Here is a 24,073-nt window from a genome sequence, read left to right as displayed (position 1 = left end):
GCATTCTATATTGATAATTTGGTTTATGTATCTACCTAAGTCAGTGTGTTCATCTAAAAGATTCAAACTTCAGAAATGCTCATTAGTCTTTTAAGGTTCCAAAGCAAATCTTATGGCTGGCTGCATTTTTCCACTCATCTGGAATCCACCATATTTTTCCTACCCTTCTTTCCATTCAAGTTTGACCTTATTACCCACTTATATTTACCGCTGCCCTCATTCATGTGCTGGTCAGAGAGATGGAGAAATTTGGTATTTGTACTATTTTCTTTTTAGGGCCGCTCCTATGACATATAGAAATTCCCAGGCTAGGGGCCCAATTGGAGCTGCAAGTGCCGGCCTGCTCCAATGCCTGCTTCAGAGCCACAGCAATGCCAAATCTGAGCCATGTCTGCAACCCAGGCTGCAGCTCACAGCAACACCGGATCGTTAATCAACTGAGAGAGCCAGGGATATAACCTGCATCTTCATGGATACTAGTCAGGTTTGTAACCACTGAGCCACAATGGGAACTCCTTATATTATTTCTTAACTCACCATCAATATAGCTGACTTGGGCTCTTGTTAGACTGGGTCCGAAGATCAAATCTGGGATCTGGCTTCCCATTCCTGTATTCTATAACTCAGAGTGGCTTTATATCACTGGTAATCCATCAACTCTATGCCCTGGTCCACTCACTCAAGAGGTGGCACCAAAAACTGCCACTGTTCCTCAGACCGAGCTGAGCGAAGCCTCTGCTAGTGGAATTGGATCCTTTGCTAGCTGCAAAATAGTTATGCTTTTAGACTCACTGTTAGGGCAGTTGCTACCCACACTCATTGGGCTGACCTATTTTGTACTTCGGATGCCTGCTTCGAATGACTTTGACATTTTCTTCTTGGCCTCCTCATTTGGTATTTGTTAGTTCCACTTCAGTCTTACTTTCTGGTCACTTTATGTCTAGTTCCTGCTGTTTACTTTCCATTCTTAACAGGTGTGAATTTCATTGGCCACCTGGTCTCAGCCTTGGGTTATTAACCAGCTATTGCTGTTAGGTTTTTAGCTACTCTCTGGCCTTCAGCTGCTTATTGACGTTTTCAACATGGTTCCTCCTGGTGAGTTTTTTGTTGCTGTAGTTTTCACCCTTGTTTGTGATTTACTAGCACTAAATACACCACTGTTACAGAACTTCTCACATGGTGTTAGAGCTTGGTGTTTGTCGTACTAGACTTTGACGCTTTCAGAACAGGGACCTTGTTTAACTCATCTTTGGTTCTCTAGTCTCCAGTAGACTGATTGGCCCAGGTTCCTGCTCAATAAACACATTTTGAGTTAACAGTATGCCTTCCTAGTTATCACTTCCGCAATCCAATTGAATACATTTGTTCCTGGAAAGTCTTTGAGCTCGTAGGAGCTCCTTGGGCTAGATATGTCCATGCACACCTTGGCTGTATGTTTCTGCCCTTTGGCATGGCATACACCTGAGATAGAAGTCAGTGGAAATAAAGCACAGTGATTAAGAGCTTGGGCCCTGAAGTCAGAGACTCAACTCTAGCATCTACAGATGGCTCATGCTGCCGATTTTCTTCATTTTCCTGATTGACACAAGCAGAATAATATCTACCTGACAGGGTTGTGTTACATGAAGTGATGATTTTGAGGAATTTGGCACCGTGCCTGTTACGTAAGAATGGCTCATTAGCTGGTTTTGTTTGGACCCTGTCTGCCTGCCTGTTGAATTCTGTCTTCCAGTCTAGACCCAGCATATCAGCTGTTCCACTCCCAGTATCCTGCCTTGTCTCAGGGGTATGTTGTCATTACTCATTGTTGACATATAATTGACATGAATCCATAAAATTTCCCTTTGAGCTTACTGCCTCTTTATTTATTATTTTTTTCTTTTTAGGGCCCCACCTGTGACATGTGGAAGTTCCCAGGCTAGAGGTTGAATCAGAGCTGTAGCTGCTGGACTACACTACAGCTACAGCAATATGAGATACAAGCTTCATCTGTGACCTACAGCAAGCTCATGGCAATGCCGGATCCTTAACCCGCTGAGCAAGGCCAGGGATTGAACATCTGTCCTCTTGGATACTAGTCAGGATCGTTACCACTGAGCCACGATGGCAACTCCTAAACTCACTGCCTTTTTTGAGCACCACTTTCTTTCCTGTTTGCTGCTTAAGTTCTTAAGTGAGTGGTCTGCAGCTCCTAACCTAGCTTCCCCTGTTTGGTGGATGTCAGCTTTTGCTCCAGAACTTTGCTCTTCAAGTAGATGGGCTGTGATACTCTTTGTGCCCCTACAGTGTCCAGCACAGCACTTAATGCAAATAGACTCTGAGTAAATATTTGGCTACTTTTTTTTTTGTCTTTTGTCTTTTTTGTTGTTGTTGTTGTTGTTGCTATTTCTTGGGCTGCTCCCGCGGCATATGGAGGTTCCCAGGCTAGGGGTTGAATCGGAGCTGTAGCCACCGGCCTACGCCAGAGCCGCAGCAACGCGGGATCTGAGCCGCATCTGCAACCTACACCACAGCTCACGGCAACGCCGGATCGTTAACTCGCTGAGCAAGGGCAGGGACCGAACCCGCAACCTCATGGTTCCTAGTCGGATTCGCTAACCACTGCGCCACGACGGGAACTCCAATATTTGGCTGCTTTTTGATGAGTGTAAGAACCCACACCAACCTGACAGGAGGCGCTATGCAGTTATTGTATATTAGAGACAGTTTGAAGTCCTTGATTTCGTGCACACCACTTATTACAAGACTCCAGATTGTCTTACAGTATCTGAAGACAGCAATGTGAGGGTCAGGAGCAGCTGGAACCAGACCTACAGTCTCTCCCTCTCTCACCCCTACCCTCTCGGGGTAGTGATTTCCTTTCTCTTGCAGAACTAGGTTCCACATGGGGCAACATTGGGCTACCAGTAGCTCTCAAAACTTTTACAGTCTGAAGCATCCAGAGCTGCTGGGTCGCTCCTGATTTCCTGCCTGCCTGCTTGGTCTATCAGTTACTGACAAAGGAATATTGTCTCCAGCTATGACCTTGGATTTGTGTATTTCTCCCTTGAGTTCTATCAGTTTCATGTCCTATATTTTGAAGTGTATCATTAGGTGCATACAGATTCAGATTGTTTCATCTTCTTGGAGAAGTGGCCCAGTTATCATTATTTAATGCTGGATCATATGGTGGTTCTATTTTTAGTGAAGTATTATTTTTGATAGATCTCCTCCTCCCTCCCTTTTTTTCCTTTTTCTTTCCCTATTTATTTCTTTTGGTAGTGCTATTTTTAGTTTTCTGAGGAAATTCCATACTGTTTTTACATTGGCTACACAAACTTACATTCCTGCTAACAGTGTGGTAGACTTTCCTTTTCCCCACAACCTCTCCAGCATTTGATATTTGTAGACTTAGCTAAGGATGGCCATTCGGACAGGTGCCAGGAGGTACCTCCTAGTAATTTTGATTTGCATTTCTCACCTACTGAGTGGTGGTGCGCGTGTTTTCCTGTGCTTGTTGGCCATCTGTGTATCTTGTTGGGAGAAGTGTCTTTTCAGGACTTTTGCCCATTTTTTGTTTGGGTTATTGGTTTATTTTCTGTGGAGTTGCATCAGTTGTTGAGCTAGCAATTTTAAAAGCCCAGCCTGGCCTGGGGTTTGGGATCTGGATCAAGTGCCTGCAGGTTGTGAATGGTGGTAACACGGTGATATTTCGGTGAGCAACCAACACGAATTCTGGTGATTGTTCTCTTCAGAGGTCTCCTGCAACTCAGTTCTTTTCTTTCCACCTGAGCTTCTTTTACTGTCTCTAACCACCTGGTATGAAGACCTGATGTGAGCCAGGTCAGGTGAATTGAGGCTGGCAGTTATGAAGAAAACTCTCATGGAGATCCCTTCTGGCTCCCTGGGTAAAGGATCTGTCTTTGTCCCTGTGGCAGTTTGGGAACCTCCGTGGCTTGAATGAAAGCCTTCGATGGGCAGACAATTCATGCACACTTCTGGTGGCATCAATAAAGTGAGACAGACAGAAGAAAGAAAGAAAGAATGAAAAATGAAAGAAATGAAAGAAGCAAGACACGTGTGAATGAATGAATAAAAGTTTGAAAGTTAAGAAACTATATCAGCAGTTACCTATGTACACACCTCTATTGATCAATGCACCAGTGCATGAATATATGAAGAATGGAAGAAGGCTGTCCTGACTTGACGGAATGGGCGCTGAGGTTGTGAATGGAGTGTCAGAGGGTAGGGTGGCCTCAGGGCTCTGAAAGAATTTGAGAGAGAAAGAGCCCACTTTGTAGGGCACTTCTTGGTATTTCAAGAAATTGGAAGAAGGAAATCCAACCAGCACGTTGCCCAAGGACAATGCTGCCCAGGGGGCTGCCGCGCCAGGGAGAGGAGGAAAGCCTGAAAGTTGCTGTTAGAGAAGATGTCCACAAGGTGGCAGCAGAGTACCTTCTGGACCAGAGAGTGGCTCCAAAGCTGCAGGTCCGGGCTCAGAATAGGGGTGGAGGGTGTGTGGGGCAGAACCCACAGCAAGCATCCAGAGGTTTGAGGTCATTTTCTGGGCGCTTGGGACTCTCTGCTCCAAGATGCCTTCTGTCAGGCAGAGGACGCAGCTGTCCCTTCAGTATTTGATGGGGATTGGCAGCCTGGTTGGGTGGCAGAGTGTATAGCACGCTTGAGGGTTTCACTGGCATCGTTTTGCCTTGTGTTCCTCCAGAGGCAGGTGCCGGGACCCACACAGCATCTGTGTTAAATCATGAACTGGTAGTTTTCAGGCCTCTGCCCGTTGAGGGTTTAGGTTTCTGGATAGAAGCTGGTGCTCATGAGTGGATGATGGATTTCGGGGGCATTGGGGTGGACAGCTGTGCTCATCCCTGTGCTTTTTTCGCTCAGACACCTAGGGAAATGTCCTTGCCTTTCAAGATGAGCGTCACTTATCAGTACAGCGCCAGGGTATGGAGGCCTGACCAAAGCCAGGTCTGATCGATTCAACAGGGCTGATCGGTTTCATCAAGAGAGCTCTCAGGGAGTTCCCTCATGGCTGCCTGGCTTAAGAGTGTCTCTGTCACTGCTGTGGCTGTGGTAAGAGCTGCGTTGGGAGATCAAGCCCAGGACAGACAACATGCCAATGTCTCAGGTGGTACCCAAATAAATTTATAAATATAAATATTGAAAAGAATGAGCCCAGTTGATAAAGAAGTCCATACATACATGTAATATACATTCCCACAGAGTAGCCGGGGGACTGATAGATAAGGCAGTCATAAAGGGTCACCTGCCACCATGCCTCTGGGGGCAGAGAGCTTTAAGTACGAGCCTGGGGGTGTAAGAGCAGCGGTGTGGAATCAATTCCTGGCCAGACAGTATCTGCATCCACCAATGAGTGCATAAAAATAAATAAAAATGTTAATAGAGAGATAAATTCATACACCCTAGATAATTACTTCTGGTCAGATACCGCATTGCTAAGAAATCTTGACAGGTTCAATGGAGGCGCTTTGATGATTTTTGTTTTGTTTTGTTTTGTTTTTTTCCCCGAGAGGCAGGATTCTGTACCAAGACACACTCTTTGGAGAACACTGAGCCAGTAATTTTGGTTTTTATTTTTATATAATTTTTTAATTTCAATAATGGTTGCTTTATAGTGCTCAATTTCTTTTTGACAGCAAAGCGAACTAGACATATGTGTATCTACATAATCTGTTCTTCTCACCTTGTCCTCCACCTTGTTCCAAAAAAGTGACTAGATACAGTTCCCTGAGGTATACAGCAGGATCTCATTGCTTACACTCCAAGTACAAGAGTTTGCATCCATTACCCCCCAAATCCCAGGCTTCCCACACACTCCCTCTCCACTCTGGCAACCACAAATCTGCTTTCCAGTCCACGAGTTTCTTTTCTGTAGAGGGTTCATTTGTGCCATTTGTTAGATTCCAGAGAGATGGTGTATCCTGTGGTATTTGTCTTTCTGTACCGCCCTTATTTCACTTCGTCTGGGCGTTTCTCGTTCCATCTATGTGGCAGCGAATGGCATTTTTTGTTCTTATTTTATGGCTGAATAGTATTCTGTCATTTGTACGTACAACATCTACCTAATCCATTGATCTGTTGGTGGACATTGCATTTGTTTCCATACTTTGGCTATTGCGAATAGTGCTGAAATGAACATAGTGGGGCATTTGACTTTTTTAAAAGAACATTTTAATGGATATACACCCGAGAGTGGTGGGGAATAGAGTGGTACTTTATTTATTTTTTGGATTTACCTCCATCCTGATGTCTGGTGGTTGTACCAGTTTACATGCCCACCCCCACTAAAGGAGGCACCTTCTTGTCCACACCCTCTCCGGGATTTGCCATGGGTTGACTCACAAGTGATGGCCCTTTGGAGAGGTGTGAGGTGGTACCTCAGGGTAGTTTTTATTTGCATTTCTCTCCTCACGAGTGATGGTGAGCATCTGCTCCGTCTGGTTTAGGGAAATGTCGATGCAGGTCTTTTTGCCCCCTTTACAGTCGGGTTGTTGGTTTTGTTTTTCTGTTGGGCGGTATCAGTGATCGAGCTGGGAATTTGGAAACCCCAGCCTGACCTGGCTTTGGGATCCGGATAAAGTGCTGTGGGTTGTGCATGGAAGGTGGTGTAACGGTGATATTTTGGTGAGCAGCTGTGCGAATCCCTGTGCTTTTTCTCTCAAGAGGTCTCCTGAAACTGTCGTTTACTTTCTATGGGAGTCTCCTTTGGTCTCTCTATACACGTGGCGGAATACCTGATCTAAATTGAGGGAATTAAGGCTGATAGAATGATATAAAGAAGGCTCTCACGGAGACCTCTCCTGGCTCCCTGGGTAAAAGATCTGTTTTTTCGCTGTGGTGGGTTTGGTAATCTCTGTGGCTTGAAAACCGTTGATGGGCAGACAACTCACGCATGCTTCCGATGGGGTCAATAATGTAACAAAGAAGGAGGGAGTGAGAGAAAGAGAATTCAAGAAAGAAAAACAAGGCTTTATTGTAAGAATGAAGGAATAGCAGTTGGAAAATTAAGGGGAAAACCAACAGTTCCATGTATACACACTATCTTCATAAATAGATAAGTGCAGGAGGATCTAAAAAAGGAAGAAGGCTGTCATGACCTGATGGGTCGGGAGCTGAGGGCTTGAAAGGAATGGCCGGGGGAGGTTGGCCTCAGGGCTCTGAAAGTCTTTGAGAGAGAAATAGCCCCCTTGGGAGGACACCTCTTGGTATTTCAGGAAATTGGAGGAAGGAAACCCAACCAGCACACCGCCCAAGGCCAATGCTCGGGGGCTGCTGAGCCAGAGAGAGGAAAACCTGAGAGTGGCTGTTAGCGCAGATGTCCACACGATGGCGCCAGAGTACCTTCTGGACCCAGATGCCGCTCCAAGGCTGCAGGTGCAGGCTCAGAGGTGGGGTGAGTGGTGTTTTGGATGGAACCCACAGCAAGCACCCAGAGGTTTGGGGTTGTTTTCTGGGCACCTGGGACTCTGCTCCAAGAGGCCTCCTGTCAGGCAGAGGACACAGGTGTCCCTTCAGCATTGGATGTGGATTGGCAGCATATTTGGGTAGCAGTGTGTGTTTGGAGTGCTTGAGGGATTCACTGGGTTTTAGAATGCCTTGTGTTCTTCCAGATGCAGGAGCTGAGACCCACACAGCATTTGTGTCGAATCGTGAGCTGGCCATTTTCAAGCCCCTGACTGTCAGGGCTTTAAGGATGTGAAGAGAGAGGCTGGTGCTGATGAATGATTGGGGGACTTCGGTGGCATTATGGTGGGCAGCTTTGCTAACCCCTATGCTTTTTTTGCTCAAGACACCTAGTGAAGTTTCCTTCTTGCCTTTCAAGATGAGTCTCTCTTTTCAGTACAGCACCAGGCTATGGAGTCCTGACCGAAACCAGGTCTGATGAATTCAACAGGGTTGATTGGTATCATCAAGAAAGCTCTCAGGGATTTCTCTTGAAGCTGCCTGGCTTAAGAGCATCTCTCTGTCACTGTTGTGGCTGTGGTAAGGCTGTGCTGGGAGAACAAATCCTGGGCAGGCAACATCACTGTGTCGCAGGTGGCACCCAATTAATTTTCTAAATAAAAAGAGATATTGAAAAGAATGGGCTCAATTAATAAAAAAGTCCATAAATATATATATATACACACACATTCCTGCAGAGTAGCTAAGGGAATTGATAGATAAGGAAAAAATGAAGGATCTTCTGACATGATACCTCTGGTGACAGAGGGTTTTCAGTAGGGGCCTGGGTTAATAAAAGCAGCAGTGTGGATTCAATTCCTGGCCAGAGAGTATCTGCACTGCAAGTGGGTGCCAAAAAATAAATAAGTGAAAAATAAATAAATAAAGATGCTAATATAGAAATAAATTCATACGCCTTAGGTAATTACTTCTGGTTGGATGCACATTGCTAAGAAATCTTGACAGGTTCAGTGGAGCCAGGTTGCCTGTATTTTTTCTTGAGAGGCAGGAGTCTGGACCTGACACCTTCTCCGGTGAATGCTGAGCTGGTAATTTTTTGAAATCGTTTTATTTCATTATAGCTGATTTACAGGGTCTGCCCATTTCTTTTAACAGCAAAGTGGTCTCGTCGTACGTAGATATGCCTGTCCTTTTCCTCACGTTATCCTCCGTCTTGTTCCAAAGTAAGTGTAGATATGTTTCGCTCTGCTATACAGCAGGATCTCATTGCCTACCAGCTCCAAGTACAAGAGTTTGTATCAATTACCACCCCCCAATCCCAGGCCCTCCCACACCCTCCCCCTCCAATCTGGCAACCATAAGTCTGTTATCCAGTCCAAGATTTTTTTTTTTTTTCTGTAGAAAGGTTCATTTGTGCCATTTGTTAAATTCCAGATCCAAAGGGTATCCTATGGTATTTTCCTTCGCTTTCAGACTTATTTCACTTAGTATGAAGGTTTCTAGTTCCGTCTATGTGGCTGCGAATGTCATTTTTATGGCTGTGTAGTATTCCATTGCGTATATGTACACCATCTTCTTAATCCACCCATCTGTCGATGGACATTAAGTTTGTTTCCATGTCTTGGCTGTTGCAAATATTGCTGCAAGGAACAGAAAGGGGCAAGCACCTCTTGAAAGGAATAGTCATCCAGATATAAGCCCAGAGAGTGGGCTTCCTGGGTCGTACATTCTTTCTATCGGCATTTTTTGGGTTTACCTCCATCCTGTTGCTCAGAATGGTTGCACCAATTTACAAACCACCCATGCTGTGGGAGGGCACCCTCTTCCCCACACCCTCTCCAGGATTTGTTATTTGTAGACTTACTAATGATGTCCCTTTGGACAGGTATGAGGAAGTACCTCAATGTAGCTTTTATTTGCATTTCTCTCCTCATGCGTGATGGTGATCATTTATTCTGGTGCTTATTGCCCTCTGTCTATTTGGTTTAGGGAAATGTCGATTCAGGGCTTTTGCCCATTTTCAATTGGGTTGTTAGTTTTTTTTTTTTTTTCTTTGCTGTTGGGTGGTGTCAGTTGTGAGCTGGTAATTTTGAAACCCCATTCTGACCTGGGCTTTGGGAACCAGATAGCGTGTCTGTGGGTTGTGCATGGAAGGTGGTATAAAGATGATATTTGGGTGAGCAGCTGCACTAATCCCTGTGCTTTTTCTCTCAAGAGGTCTCCTGAAATTCCGTCCTTTTCTTTCCATGGGAGACTCTTGTTTGTGCTGTACATCTGGTATGAAGACCTGATTTAAAGCCAGGTCGGGTGATTTAAGGCCGGGAGAATGATATAAAGAAAGCTCTCACGGAGATCTCTCCTGGCTCCCTGGATAAAAGATCTGTCTGTATCACTGGGGTGAGTTTGGTAAACTCTGTGGCTCAAAAACCATCAAAGGGAAGACAAACCACGTATGCTTCAGGTGGGGTCAATAAAGTGAGAAAGAAATAGGGGAAGAGAGAAAGAAAGAAAAGAATCAAGACTTTATTGTATGAATGAAGGTTTAACGTTGGAAAATTAAGAAAAGATTCACCCACAGTTCCATATGTACACACCTATCTTCATAGATACGGAAGTGCAGGACACGAGAAAACAAAGAAGGCGGCTGTCGTGACGTGATGGATCAGGAGCTGAGGGTTTGAACAGAGTGGCTTGGGGTAGGTTGGCCTCAGGGCTCTGAGAGTCTTAGAGAGAGAAATAGCCCACTTGGAAGAGCAATTCTTGGTATTTCAAGAAAGAGGAGGAAGGAAATCCAAGCAGCATAAGGCCCATGGCCAGTGCAGCCCCGGTGGCTGCTGAGCCAGAGAGGAGGAAAACCAGAGAGTTGCTGTTAGGGCAGATGTCCACAAGACGGCGCCAGAGTACCTTCTGGACCCAGGTTCATGACCAAGGCTGCAGGTGCAGGCTCAGAATTGGGTTTGATGGTGTGTTGTGCGGACTCCACACCAAGCACCCAGAGCTTTGTGGTGGTTTTCTGGGCACCTGGGCCTCGCTTCTCCAAGAGGCCTCATGTCAGGCAGAGGGCACAGGTGTCCCTTCAGCAGTGGATGTGGATTGGCAGCCTGGTTGGGGGGCAGTGTGTGGAGAATGCTTGAGGGATTCACTGTTTTTCAGAATGCCTTGTGTTCCTCCAGAGGCAGGATCCTAGACCCACACCACATCGGTGTGGAATCATGAACTGGCTGTTTTCAAGTCACTGACTGTCGGGGGTTTAGTTATGTGGAGAGAGAGGCTGGTGCTGATGAGAGAATGGGGGCCTTCACTGGCATTTTGGTGGGCAGCTGTGCTAATCCCTGTGCTATTTTCACTGGAGACAACCATGGAAATTTCCTTCTTGCCTTTCGAGGTGAGCCTCTCTTTTCATTACGGCACCAGGGTATGGAGGCCTGACCAAAACCAGGTCTGATGAATTAAGCACAGTTGATTGGTTTCATCGAGAAAGCTCTCAGGGAGTTCCCTCATGGCTGCCTGGCTTAAGAGTCACTCTCTTTGCTGTCACTGGGATAAGAGCTGCATTGGGAAATCAAATCCTGGCCAGACAACATCCCAATGCCATGTTGGCACCCAAATAAATTTATGAAGAAAAATAGATAGTGAAAGAATTAGCTCAATTGATAAGAATCAATAAATACGTATATACATGCCTACAGAGTAGATAAGGTAATTGACAGACAAGGCAGTCCTAAAGGATCTCCAGACACAATACCTCTGGTGGCAGAGGTGGTTGGGTATGGGCCTGGGGTTGTACAGCAGTGGCGTGGATTCAACTCCAGGCCAGACAGTATCTGCATGTCACTAATGAGAGCAGAATATAAACAGGTAAGTTTAAAAATGCAGGAATAATGATGTTAGTATAGTAATAAATTCATACAACTTCGGTACTGACATCTGGTCAGATGTCGCATGGCTAAGACATCTTGACAGGTTCAAAGGAGTCAGGTTGCCTGTTTTTTCTCAAGAGGCAGGAGTCTGGACCCAGACACCTTCTCTGGTGAATGCTGACCTGACCTGGTAATTTTTTCTATCAGTTTGTATAAATGTCTTTATAGGCATCAGTTCATACACACCAGGAAATTAGGTCTGGTCTGATGTGGCTAGGCTAGGCTAGGCAATCTTGGCAGGATCCACGGAGTCCTTGTGCCGGTCGCTTATCCCGAGGGGCAGCCGTCTCCACACTGACACCTTCTCTGGTGAATGCCGAGCTGCCAATTAGGTCATTGATTTGTTTGTTTGTTTTCTTCATGACTTATTGTCGCTGCTATATGGGGCTCCATTTCACCTTAACACCAAAGCGATCCCGTTGTCCATGCATATCCATATTGCTTTTCTCACATGATCCTCCGTTCGGTTCCCCAAACAGGGACTAGATATGGTTCCCAGGGCTAAACAGCAGGTGGTCTGTGATTACCCACTCCAAGGGCAAGTGTTTGGATTGATTCCCTTCCAAATCCCTGAGAGGGGCTGTTCGAGCCAATGTCCACACGAGGGCGCCAGAGCTCCTTCTGGCCCCAGGTGCAGCTGGGAGGCTTTAAGCGGGGAGAGCTGCAAGGCTCCAAAGGCGCAGGCTCCGCGTTGGGGCTGATGGCGTGTGGAGCGGAACCCGAACCCCCCACAGCAAGCACCCAGAGGATGTGCGGGTGTTTCCTGGTCCCCAGGGACTCTCTCCTCCAAGACACCTCCTGTCAGGTGGATGGCACAGGTGTGTCCCTTCCGGATTTGGAGGTGGATGGGCAGCCTGCTTGGGTGGCAGTGGGTGTCAAATTCCTGAAGCATTTCCTGGGCTTCGGCGTGCCTTGGGTTCCTCTTGAGGCAGGCACCCAGACACACACAGCCTCGGGATTGGACCATGAGCTGGCCACAGTCAAGCCCCTCCCTGTCAGGGGTCCAGGTAGGTGAGAAGGAGGGTGGTGCTGAGCAATCCATGGGGGGCTTCGGTGGCATGAGTGTGGGCAGCTGGGCCAATCCCTGTGCTTTGTGCGCTCAAGAGGCTGAGGGAACTGTCCTTCGTGCCTTTGGAGAGGAGCCTCCCTTGTCAGTGGGGCGCCAGGCTATGGAGGCTTGAGCAAAACCAGGTCTGAGCAGTTAAGGACGGTTGATTGGTCTCATCAAGCAAGCTCTCAGGGAGTTCCCACCTGGCTGCCAGGCTTAAGAGTCTCTCCTGGTCACTGCTGGGGCTGGGGCAAGAGCTGACAGCATCTCCGTGGGGCAGGGGGCACCCACATAAATGGATAAATAAGAAGAGGGATTGAAAAGAATGAGCTGATTTGATAAAGAAATGAGGCAATGTCAATCTCTCTCATTCTCTCTCTCTCTCTATATATATATACACACACACACATAGGAATATATATATTTCTACACGCATACTCACACACACACAAATGCCTACATAGTATGAAAGAATAGCTAAGGAAAAGGATAGATAAATCCGTCCTAAAGTCTCTCCTGACCTGATATGTCGGGTGGGAGTGGGTTGGAAATGCCCGCCTGGGGATGCCCAGCCTGGGAGGGGAGGCTTTTGCAGAGCAGAGTGGATCTGCATGCCACCCATGGGTGCAGGAAAATAATTCGGTATGTAAATCAACTAAAAAATAATCATGTTTTTGTACTCCTAGATTCATACACGCCAGGTCATTAGGTCGGGTCCGATGCAGCTAGGCTAGGAAGCCTTGACGGAATCCACGGAGTCCTTTGGCCTGTGTCTCTTCCCGAGGGGCAACCGTCTCGACCGTGACGCCTTCTCTGGTGAACGCTGAGATGCCAATTTTTCGGTGTTTTTCTTTTTTTTTCTTCCTTTTCCTCATGATTTATTTTTGATTGTCGCTGATGTAAGTGGATCCGTTGCATTTTCACGACAAAGGGATCCCATCTTACGTGTCTGTCCATCCTGTTTTTCTCATATGATCCTCCCTTTGGTTCCACCGAGAGTGACTCGATAGCGTTCCTTCTGCTAACCAGCAGGAGGGCTCTGCACCCCACTGCAAGGGCAAAGGGTTGGATCTCTGACCTCCCCAATCCCAGGCATGCCCACACCCTCCCCTCCCATCTGGCAACCGCCATCTGTATGGCCGCGTCCAAGGGTTTCTTTCGTGTGGGAAGGTTCCTGGGTGTCCTTTGTAAGATGCGAGAGGGAAGGGATTTCTCATGGTGTGTGTGTCTCTCTCACCCATTTCGTTTCGTGTGAGCATTTCTCTTTCCAACACTGTGGCTGCCAGTGGCCCTTTTGGGGCACACTTTGATGGCTGAGTCCTAAGGATGGCTATTGGGACAGGGCTGAGGAGGACCCTCGACCTTTTTGGGATTTGGAATTCTCTAGGAATGAGGGATGCTGTTCCTTTTCCTGGTGCTTTTTGCATTTCATATATCTGTTATTGCTAAGGCTCTCTTGAGGTCTCTTGGCTCTTTTTCTTTTGGTTGTTGTAGTTACGTATTTTTTTCTTGGTGTCTATGCTTGAGATGCATTGGGGATACCCACCTGACCTTGGCTTGGGGATGCACATAGAGTGCCTGCGTGTTGTGCATGGGAGGTTCAAAAACAGTGATTTTTGTAGAACAGTGGTACCAATTGCTGGGCATTTTCTCTCGAGTGGTCTCATGAAACTCCATCCTTTTCTTTCCATGGGAGCTCGTTCTCTTCTTTGTATGCACCTGGTGTGAAGACGTGACATAAAGCCAGTTCGGGCATGTGCAGGCCACTCTATTGACTGATCAAAAGAATGCTCTCATGGAGATCTCTTCTGGCCCCCTAGTTAAAAGTTCTGGTTTTGTCACTGGGGTCGGTTTGGGACACCCTGTGTCTTGGCCAACATCAAAGGTGGGATATCACACACACCCTCGAGGTGGGGTCAATGCATTTATAAAGAAAGTGGGAAAGTGAGAACAGGGAGGAAAAAAAAGAAAGAAGGAAAGAAACGAGGCCAGACTTGATTGTACACAGGAAGGAGACACAGGGATAATATTAAGTGAAAACAAATTGTGCCATCCCTACAAACGTAGCTTCATAAATATATAAGTGCAGGGCTGTATAGACTCAGAAGCAACCTGGCATGACATGATGGGTCGTGAGATGAGGGTTTACACAGTGAAGCGTGGCGTTGGCTGGCCTCTGGGCTCTGAAAGCCTTTAGGAGAGAAAGAGCCCACATGGAAGGGCACTTCTTGGTATTTCTGGAGAGTGGGGGGCCATCCGCATAGGGGCCCCAGACAGTGCAGCCCAGGGGACTCCTGAGCCAGAGAGAGGAGGAAATCATGAGAGTGGCTGTTCGAGCCGATGTCCACACGAGGGCGCCAGAGTCCCCTCTGGCCCCAGATGCAGCTCCACTCTCTCCTGGTTGAGAGCTGCAAGGCTCCAAAATTGCACGCTCAGGCTTGGGGTGGATGTTGTCTTTTTTCGGAAGGCACAGCAAGCACCCAGAGCATTTTCAGGTGTTTCCTCTCCTCCAAGATGCCTCATGTCAGGCAGAGGGCACATGTGTCCCTTCTGGACGTGGGGGTGGATTGGCAGCCTGGTTGTGTGGCAGGGTGTTTGGAATGCTTGAAGCATTCCCTAGGTTTCGGCATACCTTGGATTCCTCCAGAGGTAGGCGCTGAGACCCACACAGCATCGGGGTAGCAACGTGAGGCCACCATGTTCTAGCCCCTGACCACTTGGGGTTCAGGTAGGTGAGAAGGAAAGTGGTGCTGAAGAATAAATGGAGGGCTATGGTGGCATATGTTTGGGCAGCTGGGCGAATTCCTCTGCTTTTTTTGATCTAGAGGGTGAAGGATATATTCTTCTTGCCTTTCGAGAGGAGCCTCCCTTGTCAGTAGGGCGCCAGGCTGGATGAAATAAGCATGGCTGATTGGTCTCATCAAGCAAGCTCTCGGGGAGTTCCCACATGGCTGCCAGGCTTAAGCCTCTTTCCTGGTCACTGCTGTGGTTGTGGCAAAAGCTGCGTTGGGAGATCAACTTCTGGCCAAACAACATCTCAGTGTGGCAGAGTTCACCCGCATTAATTGATAAATGAAAACAGAGATCGACAAGAATTAGTAATTGATAAAGAAATGAGTCAATGACTCTCTCTCTCTCTCTCTCTCTCTATATATATATATATATATATATATATACACACGTGCATACACACACACACACACACACACACACACACACACACACATACCTAGTATGACAGAATAGCTGAGGAAATGGATAGATAAATCAATCCTAATGTCTCTCCTGACCCAATATCTCAGGTGGCAGTGGGTTCGATGTGCCAGCCTGGGGATGTCCAGCCTAAAAGTGGATGCTTTTGCAGGGCACAATGTATCTGCATGCCACACATGGGTGCAGGAAAATATCTCGGTAGGTAAAGAAATTAAGAAATAATGAAGTATCGATACTCATAAATTCATACACTCCAGGTAATCAGGTCTGGTCTGATGGGGCTGGGCCAGTAAATCTTGACGGAATCCAAGGAGCCCGTTTGCCTGACTCTTTTCCTGAGGGGCAGCTGTCTCGACCGTGACAGTTTTCTCCGGTAACACGCTAATTTGGGTTTTTTTTTATCATGGCATATAATGGACTGCGCTGATATATGTGGTTCGATTTCACTTTAACAACAAAGCGATCCCATCTTACAGGTCGGTCCATGTTGTTTTTCTCACATTGGCCTCCATTTGGTTCCAAAATTCGTGACTAGATAGCGTTCCCTGTGCTAAAGTGCAGGATGTCTGTGCTGACCCACTCCAAGGGCAAGGGTTTGGATCTGTTAGCCTCCCAATCCCAGCCCTTCCCACACCCTTGCCCTCCAATCTGGCAACCAAAACCTCTGTTGCAGTCCTTGAGTTTCTTTCCTGGAGGAAGGTTCCTTGGTGTCGTGTGTAAAATTCCAGAGGGAAGGGGTTTCCCCTGGTAAGTGTGGGTGTCTCTCCCAGGCGTATTCTGTTTAGTTTGAGAGTTTTTCCTCCCAAATCTGAGGCTGCCAGTGGCATTTTCTCGGCACATTTCTGTGGCTGAGGATGCTTCCGTTGTGTACATGGACACCCTCCTCCTACTGCAGTCATCTGCCCGTGGACATAGAGTGCGTCCCATGCCTTGCTATGGTGAGGCATGCTGCGTGAACACACCGGGGTGTTTAACTTCTGGACATATGCCTGGAGTGGGAGTGCTGGGTCCTGTGGCATCAAGGCCTTATTTTATTCTGAGTGAGAGAGAACTCCTGGACCACCAAATCAGACTCCCAGGGGCTCAAGAGCAGTGCCAGCAGAACTGGGTGCCGCCAGCTGCAGACGTTTGGGATGAGAACAGGTGGGAGTGGTAATGGCCACGTGAGGACATGGAGACCTGACACACAGCACTGCAGTTTAGGTTTGGCAACTCCAGGGTCAGAGATGGGGTTGGAGGTGGGACTGGGGACACCCCAAGGACATCCCCCAGGTGGAAATTTGAGTTATGGGTTGCTTCTGGCTCTTGGGTCCCAAATATGTCCCCTGGGAGTGAGGGGGTAGTTCTTCCTTTGTGATTAGGGGGTCTGTGCATGATGTTCACAGGGCCCCAAGACCAGAAGATTTGACAGTCTGTCTGGGGGGGGGGTGGGTCTGAAAGCCCTTGGAGTCTCCAGCAATATAACCGTGAATGCACAGGCTTTTGGTTTGAGTCATGGACAAGTCCATTTAGGGGAAGGGGCCTTTTGTTGGGTTTGGCATATGGAAAGCTGTGCTTGTGGGCCTGAATGGTGTGTGTAGAAGTGGCTTTTTTGTCTGGGCAGGACATGCTCCTGCCCAGGATCTATGTCTCAGATTTCTCCCTAGAATCCTTTTCTTTCATTTTCGACCTGAGCTGTGACTTCTTCTAAGTTACCCACAAGGAAAAAACCACAGTGAGAACTAGGCCACAGGTATTAAGGCAGGCTTACAAATTTCCAACTGGTGAGCTGACTTGACGTGGGATCTGCTGGTGGTTGTAGGGTAGTGGTCTTGGTGGGCTAGGAGGAGGGAAGAGTCCTGGGAGACTTTGGGAGCCGCCTCTGGCCTCTGTAAGGCACATGGTTGTACTTAGAGTGAGAGTAGGAGGGAGTTCGGCCATCAGGTGAACCAGACGAGTGTGGTGCATCCATGGCTTTGGTCAGGAGGCAGGAGGAAGGGCTCTGAGTTGTTATTTGAGAGATTGGCCACCAGAGGGCGACAGAGCACTGACAGGGCCCAGCAGCTGCTTGGCATTGGCGTCTCCCGCTGCAGAGGTCAGGTTTGAGTTGCTAGTGTTGGATTCACCAGACAGGCCTCAGGATGAGGGCTAGGTTATGGGTCCCCTGTGAATCTCAGATTTAAATTAACTCAGCTTATAGGAAGGACCTTGTCCTACCCTTCCCTCAGGGAGCCTAAAATCCAGATAATTGGTCAGGCTCTCAAGGGTTCTGCCTGCCTTTAGTTTCGGCAGTGTTGGACATCTGAACCTCAGTGGTGCGGGGTTGTATATTGGGCTTGCAGTGTTCCTGGATCAGGCTTGCATGGTGTTCGTCCTCTGGACAGCTGGTGAGGGGTCGTGAATGGAAAGTGCAAAAGCAGTGGTTCCTTGCTCTCCCCGCATGCTGCATCTGTCCCAGAGACTCATCTCTCTCTCTCTTTTTTTTTTTGTCTTTTGCCACTTCTCACAGCATATGGAGGTTCCCAGGCTAGGGGTCCAATCGGAGCTGTAGCCGCCGGCCTATGCCAGAGCCACCGCAACGCAGGATCTGAGCCATATCTGCAACCTACACCACAGCTCACGGCAACGCCGGATCCTTAACCCACTAAGCAAGTCCAGGGATTGAACCCGCAACCTCATGGTTCCTAGTCGGATTCGTTAACCACTGAGCCATGATGGGAACTCCAAGACTCATCTCTTGAAGGTTCTCTGAAAAGTTTCTTCTTTTCCTTCCATCTCAGCCTCTCCCCTCCTCAGGTTCACCCCTGAGGCAGAAAATCTTACCTCAAACCAAGTCACAAAAATGAAGATGGGAGGCTGATCCACTGAGGTCTGGTCACCTGGTTTGTACGGGGTTCGTCTCAGTGACTTAGAGGAGTGAGGAATGTTTGGGAGGAGTGAGGGCTAGGGCTGACTTGGAGAGAAAAATAACCCTCCTGGAATACACTTGGTGGTTCTTAGAGTGAGAGGAGGGATTAAACTGACTATTGGGTGCACAAGCCCAGTGCCCTCCATCCAGGAACTCTGTTCAGGAGGCAGGAGGCAGGTCTCTGGCTTGTCATTAGAGAGAATGGCCACAAGAGGGTGCTGAAGCCCTGGCCGAGCCCAGCAGCATCTTGCTAGTGGCACTTCCAGGGCCCGAGATGCGGTTCAAGTTGGGAATGGGTGGATCCCCCAGGAGGTGTCCATCCAAAAGCGACGACTTACAGGTCACAGCTGACTCTCCAGTCCGAATTGTCTCACCTGCTAGCAGGGAAAGGGTTCTGCCTCCCAGATGTCAGGGTCACCTTCAGTGTCCTCAGCTGGCACGAAGCCCACATTATCATTATTCATCCTTATGAAACTTCGGGTTCATGCAGCCTTGGGGTTCTGCAGAGGTAGAAGTCTGAGCACGCAGGCACCTGGCGGGGGTATGGCGCATGCAGTTTTCCAGAGTCCAGGGGCTTGGCCTCTGGGGAGCTGGTCGTCAGTGGGGAGTGTGTGTAAAAGCTGACATCTTGCGGTGGGCAGGCTGTCTTTACGCAGGAGCCCCCTCTGGAGAGTGGTCTGCAATGGTCCTTAGATTTTCTTCCATCTGTGCCTCTCCTGTCTTGTGAACACCACTGAGGGCACATCTTACCTGGAGCCAGGTGACACAAAAAGGGGTGGGTGGGGTGGGGTGGGGAATTAATGTAAATCAGAACGCCTGACTCCAAGTGTGTTACCCTGATGGATGCAAATGAGGGCTGACACGTATGCAGCAGGAAGGCCTATGGAGGACTTAGAGAAACACTGTCCTCCATAGGGCTTTAGATTGATCTGAAGAGAGAGAGAGATGGGAGGACAGAGTCAGGCTCCCAGGTGCTTAGGAGCAGTGCCAACAGAACCAGCTGGTGTCAGGAGACCAGTTTGGGACGAGACTGGCTGGGAGTCGTAATGTCCACTAGAGGACGAGGAGCCCTGACATAGAAGCAGCTTGGCCTTTGCATATCTGAGCCCCGATGTGCAGTCTGAGCTGGTGGTTTTGGATCCCTCTGGTATCTGCCTTGTGAGGAGGGCTAGGTTACAGGTCACCTCTGACTCTTGGGTCTAAGTTAACTCACCTGGTAGGAAGGGCCTTGTCCTACCCTTCCCATCTCTGGGTCACTTTCAGACAGTTCAGGGAGCCTACATTCCAGGTGCTTGGACACGCTGTCAAGAACTCTGACTCCCTTCAGGGAGTTCCCATCGTGGCTCAGCCACTAATGAACCTGGTTAGCATCCATGAGGACACTGATTTGATCACTGGCCTCCCTCATTGGGTTAAGGATCCAGCTTTGCCATGAGCTGTGGCTCAAATCATGTGTTGCTATGGCTGTGGTGTAGGCCGGTGCTTACAGCTCCAATTGGACACAGCATGGGAACTTCCATATGCAGTGGGTGAAGCTCCCCTCCCCAAAAAAAGACACACAAAAAAAGAATTCTGATGGCCTTCAGATTCTGCAGAGGCCGACAAACAAGCCCAAAAAGCACTGGGTTGAAAACTGGCCTTGCAGAGTTCCTGGATCCAGTTTGCACTGTTTTTTTTTTTTTTTTTTTTTTTGGCATTTGGGCATCTTGGCAGGTGGTCATGAATGGGGAGTGCAAAAACAGCGGTTCCTTGGTAATCACTTTGCTTCCAACCCTTCCCTTGTCTCTTGAGGGTTCTCTGAAAAACATCTTTCCTCTCCATCTGAGCCTCTCCCCTCCTCTCTTTCACCCCTGATGAAAATTCTTACCTCAAGCCAAGACACAGAAATGAAGAGCGGGATGCTGTTTCATTTAAGCCTGGTCACCTGTTTGGCTTGGTTTTGCCTCTTTCACTGTGTCTGGTGTGGGGAATAGGGAGGAGTGTGTGTCATTTTTTTTTTTTTTACTTGGAGAGAGAAACACCCACCTCTCAAAGGGCTTTGCTTGTTCACTTCATTGTGTAAGAAGATGCAGATCCCACATGCCCCTCCCTGGACACACCTCCAGGCTCAGATACCAGGTTGAAGATGGGTGGATGGAACTACCTGGATTTGCCCAGAGTTGCGAAGTTGTTTACAAGAGACTCTGACTCCCCCAACCACCCAACAACTGCCTCACCTCAGACACAGGACACACCCATGTCTCCAAAGTCTGATGAGCCTCTCTAGTCTCCTTGGGTGGCCCAAGTGCCAGAGAGTTGACACATTCCTGGGGTCAGACTGTCCTTTGTTTTCAATGCTGGGCAGGGCTCTGGACCTAGAAACATCTGTCTTGAACCTTGGGCTTGCAGTTTGCTAACCTGAGTTGTGTGGGTTGTCATTTGGAAAAGGGGTCTGTTGGGAGTTCCCGTTGTGGCACAGCAGAAATGAATCCGACTAGTATCCATGAGGATGCAGGTTCCATCCCCGGCCCCACTCAGTGGGTTAAAGGATCTGGCATTGCTCTGGGCTGTGGGGTAGGCCAGCAGCCATTGCTCCATTCTGACCCCTTGCCTGGGAACTTCCATATGACCCTGCAGCTCTAAAAGGGGAAAAAAAGAAAGGAAAAGAAAAAGAAAAGGGGTCTTTTCATGAACGGAGTGTGGAAACCTCGTGATAGATTGGTGGTCGGCTTTGGGGTCCCTGAGGGTTTTTTCTCTTAGGTGTCCTCCCCAAGTGTCCTGCTTCCCTTCCCTTCTGAGCCTCTTCCTCCTCTACCGGAACCCTGTTAGTGGGACCTATCTGAAAACGTGTAACATGTGTGGGGGCGGAGGTTTACTGATTTAAGTGTAGTTCACGGGCCTAGAGGGTGCTGATTCTTTTAAATGCTCTTCACAGGATTGACAATGGGGGGCCTCTGACAGATTTCAGGTAGTGGGTGGTCTAGGGTGGGGTGTGCACTGGGAGACTTTGAAAAAGCCATGACCCTGTCTGTTGGGGCATCTCCTTGGGTTGAGAAGCAGATCTGGAAACAAATCCAGCTGGGGGGTATCCAAGGCCAGGGCAGCCCCAGGGGGGCTGAGCTAGAAGGGCAGAGAGTTGGTGTTCGAGCAGATGGCCGCCAGGTGGCACCAGAGCACAGGCAGAGCCCACCTGCACCTCCCTGGCTGCATCTCCAGGCTCAGAGATGGGGTGAAAGTTGGTTGCCCAGAGTGTGGGGCTAATTTCAGGGCACCTCTGATGTTCTGGCCCAATTGGCGAAACTCATGAAGGAAAAGTAAGTGTGCCTTCAGCATCAGATTGGTTATCCCAACCTGGTCAGATAGCCCAGGGGCCAGAGAGTTTTCCAAGGTCCCTGGGGTCAGACCAGCCTTTGTTTTTCAAGAGGCAGGACTTGCATCCTGGAATGATCATTTTCAAGCCACTGGCTTCTGTAAAGTTGTCCTGTGGAAACAGGGGCTGGTGGTCCTGAATGGAGCTTGTAAATGTTGTGACAACTTTAGTGGCTGGCAGTTTGAATCGCTGTGCTTTTCCCCTCAAGACATTATCCCAAACTTCCTTCTTCTATTTCCCCCTGAGCCCTTTTTTTTTTTTTTTCTGGCCTCTAACATCTGTCAGGGAGCAGATTTTAAGGCAGGTTCCATGAAGGAAAGCTGATTGATTTGAAGAAAGTGCTCAAGACCCAGTGGTCAGGGAGGCAGAGGGTTTTGAGGTATTGCAGTGGGTTCCATTGGGGTGAGCGCTCTGGGAGACTTTGAGAAACACCCCCAGTCTGCAGAGCAAGTCGTGGCACTTAAATGTGAGGAGGAAGCCATCAAGCTGGCAGGTGCCTAAGGCCAGTGCCCTCCTGGGGGCTGCTGAGGGAAACAGGGGAAGGGCGAAGAGTTGTCGTTAGAGGGGCCTGCCGCCAGATGGCGCCAGAGCAGAGGCAGATCCCACCTGCAGCTCCCTGTCCACACCTCTAGGCTCAGCGGTGGGCTTGAATTCGGGTTGGTAAGTACCCCAGGACATGCCCGGAGAGCGGGGGTTAATTCCGGGGTGGCTCTGACACTCTGTCCGGAATTGCCTCACCTCAGGAAGGGGAAATACGTGTGCCCTCATCCTCTGGTGGGTATTTCCAGTGTAGTTCAGCTGCCCTCAGGGGCGGAGAGTCTGACAGGTTCTCTGAGGTCGCGTTGCCCTTGTTTCTCAAGGGGCAGAACTCTGGGCCACACGTATCTGTCCTGAGTCCTGGACTGGGAATCTTTACGCCTCCAGCTTCCATGAAGGTGTCATGTAAAAAAACCTGGCCGGTAGTTGTGAACAGAGCAGGGAAAAGGGTGGGTCTTGCTGGGCTGCCACGCTAGTCTCTGTGCTTTTTCTCTCAAAGTCCTCGCCAAACATCCTTCTTGCCCACCCGAGTCTCTTTTTTCTCTCCGACTCCAGCTGCAGGGAGCGGACCTGAAGGCAGTTCTCAAGCATTAAGGCAGGATGACTGATTCTGTGAAGACTCTCAAGACCAGTGGGTGGGGAGGCCGAGGGTGTTAAGGGACCGGGTGGGGTCGGCTGGCCTGAGCGCTCTGGGAGACTCTGAGAGAGAGACACTCCCGTCTGTAGGGCCCTTCGTTGCACTCAGAGGGTGAGGAGGAATGAAACGCAGCTGGCAGGGGTCCAAGGCCAGTGCAGGCCCACCCCCTGGTGGGTGGGGGGTGCTGCTGAGGGAAACAGGCGGAAGGGCTGAGAGTCGATGTCAGAGCTGAGGGCCACCAGACAGCGCCAGGGCACGGGCAGGTCCCCCTGCTCTTCCTTGGCTGCACCTCCAGGCTCAGCGCTGGGGTTGGAGATGGGTTGGCAGGACCCCCGAGAGGTGCGCAGCATGTTGGGGTTGGTTACAGGGTGCACTGGCCTAAATTGCCTAACCTCAGGGAGGGGACAGGCCTGTGCCTTCAGCATCGGATGGGCATGTCGAGCCCAGTCAGGCAGCCCGATTTGACATATTCACTGGGGCCAGATTGATTTTTCTTTCTCAAAAGGCAGGACTCTGGATTTGACATGTCTGTCTGAATCTTGGGCTTGCAGTTTTCGAGCCTCGAGCCTCCATGAAGTTGTTACGATTAAAAAAAAAAAAAAAAAAAAGCGGGAGTTCCCATCATGGTGCAGTGGAAATGAATCGAACTAGGAATCATGAGGTTGCTGGTTCTATCCTTGGCCTCGGTCTGTGGGTTAAGGATATGGTGTTGCTGTGACCTGTGCTGTAGGTCACAGACACAGCTTGGATCCTGTGTTGCTGTGGTGTAGGCAGCAGCTGTAGCTCCGATTGGACCCCTAGCCTGGGAATCTCCATATGCCGAGGGTGTGGCCCTAAAAAAAAAAAGTGGAAAAATAATGTGGATGTTTGTGAACGGAGCATGTTAAAAGGGCACACTGTTTTGTGGCACCTGTGCCAATCTAGGTACCTTGTCTCTCAAGAGTTCTACTTGCGTTTCCAACTATGCTTCCATCTGAGCTTTTTTCCTCGTGTCTAAGCGGGTTTCCGGGAGCCGCCCTGAGCGCAGGGGGTTGAAATAAACAAGGCGCTGGGGAACCGAGGG

At 48.9% G+C, this 24,073-nt stretch overlaps 1 long non-coding RNA gene across 2 annotated transcripts in view; it reads left to right on the top strand.

Annotated features, from left to right (window-relative positions):
* LOC125114831 (uncharacterized) overlaps positions 1 to 24,073 on the top strand; it is a 56,731-nt gene that overhangs the window by 4,819 nt on the left and 27,839 nt on the right. For both annotated transcript variants that reach the window (XR_007131921.1, XR_007131922.1), the window contains exon 2: positions 13,074 to 13,229. This is a non-coding gene — a long non-coding RNA (uncharacterized LOC125114831). The remainder of the gene's footprint in view (positions 1 to 13,073; positions 13,230 to 24,073) is intronic.

This window comes from Phacochoerus africanus, chromosome 14 (genome assembly GCF_016906955.1).
Source record: "Phacochoerus africanus isolate WHEZ1 chromosome 14, ROS_Pafr_v1, whole genome shotgun sequence".
Classification (NCBI taxonomy): Eukaryota; Metazoa; Chordata; class Mammalia; order Artiodactyla; family Suidae; genus Phacochoerus; species Phacochoerus africanus.
This window is presented reverse-complemented; position numbering and strand designations above follow the sequence as displayed.